The sequence below is a fragment of the Mastomys coucha genome, unplaced genomic scaffold, assembly GCF_008632895.1.
Source record: "Mastomys coucha isolate ucsf_1 unplaced genomic scaffold, UCSF_Mcou_1 pScaffold13, whole genome shotgun sequence".
NCBI lineage: Eukaryota > Metazoa > Chordata > Mammalia > Rodentia > Muridae > Mastomys > Mastomys coucha.
Genome location: NW_022196895.1, coordinates 84,104,053 through 84,110,373, shown reverse-complemented (window position 1 = coordinate 84,110,373; position 6,321 = coordinate 84,104,053).

Below are 6,321 nucleotides of genomic sequence, written 5' to 3'. Positions count from 1 at the left end.
GTCAAGTCTAAAAACTCTCCAAGGAGCCCGTATGTTTTCTGCAGACAGTAAGAATCAACAGATCTTGTACATTTGACATCAGTGACTCAATGGCTCTGCTGGGAATGTATAGTCACCACAATGTGAGCTGTTAAAGGAATGTTAGGGCAGCAACTATAAAAATATATGCTGTAAGTATAAGTTAAAAATATTGTTTAAAATATTAAATATTAAAAATACCTGGCATTTATTGTGCCTTTGAGGCTCAATGAGTTTTAGGCAGTCTGATTCTCTGTGGGATACTGCTGTTTCTATTGGTTAAAACATGATATCATCTTCTCATTCTAACCCATGTATCCAAGGGTTGGAAGCCTTTAGGGTATCACTCAAAGAAATAAAGTCCTTTAAATGTCAACAAAATGAAAGGACACTGTCATTTTTTATTGGTGTTAGAACATCTACCTGCACTTGGGGGAGAATTCTTTTCTAAACTTTCTCATTCTTCCTCGAGATATTTCTGTAAAAATAGAAATAAACTTGGAGCCTGAGGAACATGTTTCTAAATCTATTTGTATAACATTGATGTAGATACCAGAAATAGAATCGAATACAAAAGTAAAAATTTAAAATACAGGCATTGGAAAGCTCACTGCTTCCATTAAATAAATAAATAAATCCAAGGAAATGTATACTGATATGGCCAGTGTTGGCAACAACAATAACAGTGATAGCAGTCTTCAGAAATCTATTCGACCTTTAGCTTTTACAAACAGAATTTCTAACTTTTTAGCTTGTGTATATTCAGAGATACATCATACATTATAGATACATTATAAAGAATTTGAACTGAAAAAGATGATCAGTGAGAACATCTGCACACTATCTTCAGAGATATCAAATACAAATCCTTAGTTCATTAGTTGTGGAACTCACAAAATCAATATTACATTTTATTGCACAAAAAATCATAAATATAGAAGTTTTTAAAAATCACTGAGGTGCTCATTTATAGTAATTTCATATTTGGTAGACAAAATATATTTGCATTTTCTACTGTTTAAATTAGTACAATCGTTTGCCTATATGTACACACCAGTTTGAATGAAGATTCATGATAGTTTATTTATTCATTTTTCTGGTAGTGGTAATTGAACCTAGAACCTTACCCATGTTGTGCCAGCAGTTTAACTTTGAGCTACATCTACATCTTTCATGGTAATTTAGAAGAAAATAGTAAAGTATAAATTTGATTGAGATTAGAGTTCTAAAAATATGAATGAATATAGGAAATATTCAGTTCAGGTAATATTGGATATCAATGATTTAGTCAGTAGATGTCAAACTATTGTTTCAATTGAAATGCAAATTTGTCTCTGAGTCTATTGTATATGTAACAAAAAAGAGTTAACTAATTGTCTTTTTGGTGTATACTGTGCATCACTAAATTCCTTTTCTTGTTATGTACAACAAACATTTTATTTGATACTTCATAGCAGACAAACTAAACTAAGGATAATGTCTTTAAAAAGCAACAAAACAACAAAAATAAGATTACATACAAAGAGCACAAAGCCAAAACATAATGAGGCAGGGTGCCATGGGGCTGTTGCTTTTATTACTCTTAAAAGAAATACAAGGCTAGAGTCTGGGTAGAGACAGGCACACAGAGATGAAGGGCTCAGGAGGTCCTGCCCTTCACTGTTTGATTTGCTAGTCCTAAATTCAAAAAGAAGGGAAACATTGTCTTTAGTCACCTCCTGGAGATTCCAACAAGTAATAATGGATAGTTCCAATTCAGTAGTAACATGGATGGCCCTGACTAAATTAAAGGGTGCGTAAAATAAAATCAACATGGTACTGATTTGTATTTCACTGACAGATATGTTAAGAAAGTTTTAAAATCATTTCTCCTGAAAATTCCCTGATGAGTTTTGTGGTTCTTAAGTTTTTGCTATCTTGGTGTAAATTATCTGAGAAGAAGGATCCCTGACTGAGGAATTACCTCTATCAGATTGGCCTTTAGGCCATTCTGTTGCAGTCACTTAATAATTGACAGGGACGTGAGAGCTCAGCCCACTGTGCTTGATGCCATTCCTGGGCAGGTCGTCCTGAGCAAGCTATGGAAGTAGCTTTCTTTTGTGGTCACTGCTTTAGTTCCTGACTCCATGGAGGCAACTTCTGCAGGAGGGCCAAACTGAAGCCTGCCTGAGAGACTGGTGATGCAGACAGCCAATCAGGAACTGCCACTTGGAGGACATGCTTACTTGGGACCAATGGGCTGTGATGGAGGGTATAAAGAGCTGTCCCTGAGAATTAATAAATGAGCTTGCTGCTGCATTTTCACCTGTTGACTTCACAACACCTTATTCCCAGCCTCCATGGGTGAGTACTATCAGGCGATGGGAGGGGTAGGGCAGTGCAAAGCAAGGTCCACCCATTTCCCTATACACTCAAAATGATGTCCCTTCCTTCCTTCCTTCCTTCCTTCCTTCCTTCCTTCCTTCCTTCCTTCCTTCCTTCCTTTCTTTCTCCCTTCCTCCCTCCCTCCTTCCTCTCTCTCTCTCTCTCTCTCTTTCTTTCTTTCTTTCCTCCTTCCTTTTTTTTTTTAAAAAAAATTAAATCCATTAAGTCAAATAAATCCATCAAGTCAAATCTTTGCACTTATGTATTCTAGAGTGAATGGCCTTCTACTGGAGCATGACTGATTTACTGGGAGCTGAGCACTTAAACAAAACTATCTCTCCTTCCCCCAGCATCTATCAATATCTCTTTGGATAGAAGTGGGACTTCATGTTCACCTCCCCTCCTAATTGGTCACAGGTAAAGTACATGCTGTTGTGCACATGCTATCACAATCACTGTGAATTCATATGTGAGGTTGCTGTTACATGCTGTGACCAGATACTCTTTCCCTGTAGTCATTCACAGCCTCTACTAAAAAGAAGGATCCTTCTCTGGTAATTTATATCGAGATGGCAGAAACTAAGAAGTGCAGAACTCATCAGGGAGTTTTCAGGAGAAGAAATACATGGACAGCTCTTAAATTCTTTCTACCATCTCTTTTGAAAATTCCCCTGAACACTGGGAGTAAGAGAAATGTTGGCAACCACAGACAGGCCAATGTGGATAAGGAAAGCACCATGAGGTTTCAAATCTACACAAGGAATCAGAGTCACCTGAAGAAAGCTGGCTGAGGGAGACAAATCCTGACATAGTCGTGGTGAAGGGAGGGCAAACTGGCTCAGCCACTATGGAAGTCGGTATGGAGGTTCCTCTAAAAGCTAGAAATAGATCTATAACATAATCTGGCTATACTCCTTTGGAGCATATACCCAAAGGACACAGAGTTTTCTTTGGAAATTTACAGAGTGTCTCTGCCCACTCTAAGAGAGACTCTTGGCTTTTTACTATAGCACGGAGGGACTCAGTGAATCTGGATAGTTTCAGGGACTTCCTGAAGCTCTTTTGAGTTCTTTACCTTTCTTTCAAGGATCTTCCTTGCAGGATTGAACATTTCAATCTTGGAGGAAACTATTATGCAATACTCTACCTCTTCTTATACCTCTTAGGTTCTGTCTGCCCCATCTCCTGTAATAATTTCTGAGCTGTGGAGGAGGTAACTATAGATGTCTACCCATGACTAAAAACTAGGCCAGCACACTACAGTAACATTCACTTTTTCTTTGGCAACTCACCAGTGGCTATGAGTTGAAGCTGATAACAATGATCTATAGGTGTAAATACATGTTTAGAAAGCAGTTTAACATATCAATTCAATCTAGTAAAACAAAAGAAGTTACTTTCCCATTGGGATCTATGGCTGTAATAGCCATAGTTTCTTGGTTCTAACTTACATACCAAGCTTGAATTCCCTTTTGTAGTACTAGCCTTAAATCAAACTGGAAGACAGTTCATCTTACATACAGTAGCTAAGCAACTATTCCACAGGCAGACATATCCTACCTATCATTTGTTATTTTAAGTCACAGGGTCTGTTCTTTAGCTTAATTACTATGGGGTGCTCAGTGGCTTTTAATAATAGATACTGGTTCTAAGGCGGTCTTCATGGTCTTGGTGCTGGGGCTGGCACACATCTCATCTTACTGCTAAAAGTATGCATATCACCTTTGTATTTTGATTTTGCTCAACTCCAGAAGGCAGTTTTGACTAGGAGGCCTTCAATCCAGCCATTTATTAGGCAAGCTGTTTTTATAGTCACTGAGACAGAACCAGTTATGGATTCCACCTGCTACAATGCTATATATATTCTTTATAGTTGCTGTTCTAGTGATGTGTACATAGCTTATGTTCCTTTTCATGACTGAGACAAAAACCCTATAGGAATGGTTTTCTTGGGTTTCTTTTGCTATTGCCCCCAGCTATAGCCTTCTAAACTTCTGAAGATATCTAAAAGAAAGGGACAGAGTAGTAGTGGGGAACACAACAGTTTAGTATGTTATGCTAGATACTTAGTATGCTTGAAAGCCTCTTGAGTCATTCTGACCCAATCCCACATAACATTTTTTTTTTGAGAAGTTATACAGAGGATGAGCAGCTTAGGCAAGATGTGGTATAAAAATATGCCAATATGACTTCCCAGAAGTCCCCAGAATGCCTGTAGCTTCTTCACTTTTACAAATGCAGGCTGTTGTAGGATTTTGTCAATAACTTCCTCAGGTATTATGTGCATCTTAGCAGACTAGAAGCTCCTTAGCACAGTTTGGCTTTTTAGCATTCCCTGCCCCTTCCTAAGTTCCTAACTCCAGCTTGACACAAATCTTGCCATATTTGTCTTTAGGTGACCCAAACAGACCTTTTTTGTTGTTTTTCTTTTTTCTTATATCTTCTACCTTGTCCTTTAACTTTACAGACACTCTTTATATCCTAGCCTAAGACAGTGAGATCTGTCAAAGCCTCTCTACCTTTTAAAGATCTTGCTGCACTCCATGCCAGCTTCAGGGTCTTTATTGAATCAACCTTCCTTTAACTCCTCTGTGAACACAGTTCTCTCTGGATCATGACTGGGAATCAAATATTGCTTTCCTTATCCCCAGTTCCCTCAATAGTGCCTTTTCTTCCTCTATATTCCTCATTCCCAGACATTGTGGGGGCATCAGATGGATATAACCCATAGCAAGAAACAATGCATAGAATCACTGTTATAGCAGGAAAGCATAAAGCACACCATACAGGAATGAACAACTCTATCAGTATTGCTTCTGTGGATACTACCCTCACCTAGGATTCTTAACCTCAGCTGCATGCCTTGGTATCCATAACTGGGCCTATCCACTCAACTCTTCCCTACACATCTTTCATTCTTTTGTGACCTTGTCTCGGAGCCAAATGTGTTGTGACAACTCTTTTCCTGGGGAGACATATGTTTGTATATCCCAGGTAGGGAATTCACAATAGACCAAAGTACAGATAATACCAAAAACTCACTACTGAATGGGTGACCCGTTACAAAGCTGGGAACCTGGAGCACACTGCATAGTCTGCAGGCAACTCAGCAGGTTGGAAAGTGTCTTTTCCAGGTGCCTCAGTTGGTCTAAACCTCTTCCAGGCATCTGGTCTTATCTGAGTCTTTTTTTTTTTTTTTTCAGATTGGCTCTGCTCATCTACAGCTTTTAGCTTTTACTGCTGACTCAGGCAAGAGGGGGCCTAATGAATCTTGTCAGTTTCACTGAGTTCTTGAAACTCTTTTGGGTTGTTCACCTTCCTGTTTAAGGATGTTCCCTATAGGATGGGATGTTTCAAGCTCAGAGGCAACTACTAAGCAACATGCAGAACATGGAGGATGACGTGAAGGGTCTATGCCCCTGTGTGTGTTTCTCACATATTTCTAGCACCTCAATGGATTTAACAACCAGGCAGCATCCAAAAAACCCTGTTGTTTAAGAGTTCTGTTTTGTTTCCCTTATATATTTATGATATGGCTGGTTAAATCATTAGCCTTTGGTGATTTTGCTGATCAAGATCCCCTTTCCTTCTGAGGAGGTCTGAGAGTTGGACAAAAGTGAAAAACTTGATATTCATTGCATAGTTACTAACTCCTAAAGTCCAACATTCTTCCACATTAAAGTCAAATCAACTCTGATTAACAAGAGCTTGTTATAAAAAAACAAACAAACAAAAGATAGTCTTTTAACATTTATTGTTCTGGAGGTATTTCAGGAACCAAAAGGAAATAGTGTAGCAATGAACATGTTACTCTGTTTTATGGTTTTTTTCTTTTATTTCTTTTTATTATTATTTTTTTATTATTTATTTTCTTTATTTACATGTAAATTTCTCCCTTCCCAGTTCCCCTCTAAAAAACAAAGAAACAAACGAAAACAA